Below are 3,703 nucleotides of genomic sequence, written 5' to 3' on the forward strand. Positions count from 1 at the left end.
GTATGCAGCGTCGTTGTAGCTGTGTTGGACCCAGGATACTAGAGACACAAGATGGGCGAGCTAATATCTTTTATTGGTCCAACTTCTGTTGTCTCTCTCACCAATAGGAGTTGCTCCAATAAAAGATACTACCTCACCCACTTTCTCTCTCTATTTAACAACCCAATATTTATTTGGACAACTCACCAGTTTCACTGTCCCTCTGCCTTGAGGTTAATTCACTTGGATTATCAAACCCAAAAGGTATAGACTCCTCTTCAATAGGGTTAGGACTTTTCCCAACATGATCCTCTCTGTTCATTAGCTGTGATGTGAGCACCATTCCTACTAAAGCCATGCAGAAATACAGTATATTGTTGATCAGTGGCAACCATGGAGGAGAACAGTCATGTCAAGTGACAGCAATTGGTGTTGTCCAATATTTTTCTTCCCTGAGTTTCCTAAAGACTGGTCTCCAAGTTTAAACTTGGGTAAATTTCAAGCTTTTACAGTTTGCTGGTTAAAGAATAAAGTCACACGTACACTTATTTCAGTCACAGTTTTCTGCTTGCTTATGGAGAGAGGGATACAGGTGGGCAGTCACCTTGAATATGAATATCCAAACAAACAACTGCACAAGAGTACTTTCCCTGCATGAGAAAAATGCTGCATCTACGGTATCACAATTCTCCATGGTTTCATGCCAATTAAAAGTGAAATAGTTATTACACAAGGCTTGGGTTAGAGGATTTTTCAACTTACTGAAGTGTTATTCACCACCTACATTATTAAAATGAGAAGGAAATAGTATGTATTAATAAACACCTCTTTGGAGGCTTGCTTTTAATATCTCATAAATATGTTACATTCTTGTCACTTGGAAGGTTTAATCATCTACTCTCACTTTGTATTCCACAACTGTAACTTTTTTGTGCTGGCATTTCCTCTTCTAGGCAGAGGCTGCAGCAGTAGTTATGGAAATTAGCTCTGTGTCCCCACCAGTACACATTTTAAAATAGCATTATCACTACAGCTTTGTGGCATATCAGTTACTGCCAGTGTTTGAATATGTTCCTGTAAACAATCCCTTGTTAATCTTCTGAATGCAGAATCTATAAAATCCTGTAGCAAAAAGGGAATATGAAAAAATTTCTGTGATCACAATTCCCTGAAGATATATATTTCTGGAGGACTTTAAACAATCCCCTATACCTATTGAAGCTAACTATGCTGGGTCTCCTGGAATACAACTTTTCATGTTTATTATTGCTGTATATGTACTTTACCTAGTTACCATTTTTTTTTATCATCAGTTTCTATTTTCTAGTCTCACATATCAGTGTGTGGCAATTTAGAAGTAACTAGCTACATAAACAGCTCCTGTGCAGAATGGCTTCTGAACAAAAAGATGAACCTGTTTTCCCCACATGCTGTGTAAATTTAGAACTGTTGCTTGTTTGTCTCCATTAGCAAACCCAGAAGAATGCCCCAAAAGCATTTGCTGCCTGAGCCGATAGAAGGCAAAACTCTGCCATTGACAGGGACTTCAGTGGTGAAGGATCAAGCCCTTAGTAACCAACTGAGAAATCCCTTTTCCAGGTAACCCATTTGAAATATTATTGTAAATATTTCTCAGACGTATTCCAATTGTTCTATTGATGGTAGAATAAAACATAGTAATTAGTGATATTTGCAGAGCACCATAAAATACCGTATTTCTCAGAAAAAGAAACAAAGGGCTTGTCTACATAAACAATTAGATCGTGGTAAGCTGGGTTGTGAATCTACCCACAAGCCTGATGAGGTCTAAGACCACGTCTACACTGCAAATTTATGTTGATGCAACTTACATCAGCCTAAGCTTCCGCAGTTAGTACATTGCTTGTGCATGTACATACTTGGCTCCTTGTGAGCAATGCCCGTACTCACCAGGCATGCTTGTATTGATGCACAGAGTAGGGCACCATGTCTAGGTATCCCCTTGTACAACTTGCCACCAATCAGCATGCTGTCTTTTGGGAAGTTTTGGCAATTCACGATGGAGCCAAAATGAATCACGTGGGGTGACTGGGAATATGAGTCAACTTCCCAGTTTGCAACTGTCTCCATCCCTTCATGTTATCTGTATCCCATTAATTTTCACAACTTATTTTCAAAATCCCAACAACCTATGCCACCTTCCTCGCTGTCCACCATCTCTGGCAGAAGCACGGAGTCTGCACATCTCTGCACTATTGCCATGAGCACTGAAAGCAGAGGGTACCCTATTCTGTAGTATTTGCAGAGCCATAAGAAGCAGAAAATCAGTGGGGAACATGATGATTTCTTGGAGAACAGATTGCTGTGGGACATAGTGAGAACCAATTCAAGGTTGTTGGTGGAGTTCATGGGCAGCTGCAAAGGGTGGAGCACTGCTTCTAGGCCCAAGAACTGAACACTGACTGGTGCGATCACATTGTAATGCGGGTTTGGGATGATGAGCAGGGGCTGCAGAACTTTCAGATGTGCAAGGCCACATTCCTGAATCAATGTGCAGAGCTCCCCCCAGCCCTCCAACACAGGGATATCAAAATGAGAGGTGTACTGACAGTGAAGAAGCGAGTGGCAATTGCACTGTGGAAATTTGCAATGCCAGATTGCTACCTGTTAGTCAGAAATAAATTTGGAGTTGGGAAATCCACCATGGGGTCCATTAATTGCTATGCAGGCAGGGCTGGATTTCTAATTAGGCACAATAGGCACTCACATAGGGTGCCAGCATCCTGGGGGCACCTGACCTCTCTAAAACTGTGTGTAACACAAAGGTCAGTTGTAGGCAAGGTGGGGCGCAAGGTGTAAATCCGGCCCTGTTTGCAGGACTGTGACTCTCAACAATGTGCAGGACATAGTGGAAGGATTTGCAGCAATAGGGTTCCCAAACTGTAGTGAAGCGATAGATGGCACGCATATCCTTATTTTGGCATCAGACCACCTTGCCACAGAATACGTTAACAGAAGCTCTACTTTTCTATGGTTATACAAGCACTGATGGATTACTGGGGATGCTTCACTGACATCAAAGTGGGTGGTTAGGGAAGGTGCATGACGCTCACATCTTTAAGAACACAGGACTTTTCAGAAAGCTGCAAGCAGCGACTTTCTTTCCCTCTTGATGGATTACCATTGGGAATGTTAAAATGCCAGTAGTGATCCTGGACAACCCAGCCTTCTTGTTGCTCCCCTGGCCATACACCAATCATCTCGATAGCCCCAAGGAATGGATTCAACTCCTGGCTCAGCAGGTGCAGAATGACAGTTGAATGTGCCTTTGGTAGATTGAAGGGTCACTGGCATTGTTTACTCACAAGATTGGAACTCAGTGAAAAAAAATCCCAATGATTACAGCTGTCTGCTGTGTCTTGCATAATATCTGTGATGAAAAGGGGAAAAAGTGGAGCGGCTTTCTGAACTACCAGACACAAGGGCTATTAGAAAAGCTCAAAGCGAAGCTATATGGCTTGGGGAGGCTTTGAAAGACCATTTTAACAGGGAGTCACAGTAAAGTGTTTTGTTGTAATGTGCTCTACCTGGCCCTGCTCTTCTGTGGCCTCTGAGGAATGGCGTGGTGATTGCTGTGCACAGTGTCAACACATCTATTTGTGGCTTAGCCTATCAGTTGTGTCACATTGTCAGTAACAAGAAATAGGTCACTTTCAGACCAGCTAAGCACTTGGTAGCAGATGTT

Source organism: Chelonia mydas, chromosome 4, assembly GCF_015237465.2.
Source record: "Chelonia mydas isolate rCheMyd1 chromosome 4, rCheMyd1.pri.v2, whole genome shotgun sequence".
Classification (NCBI taxonomy): domain Eukaryota; kingdom Metazoa; phylum Chordata; order Testudines; family Cheloniidae; genus Chelonia; species Chelonia mydas.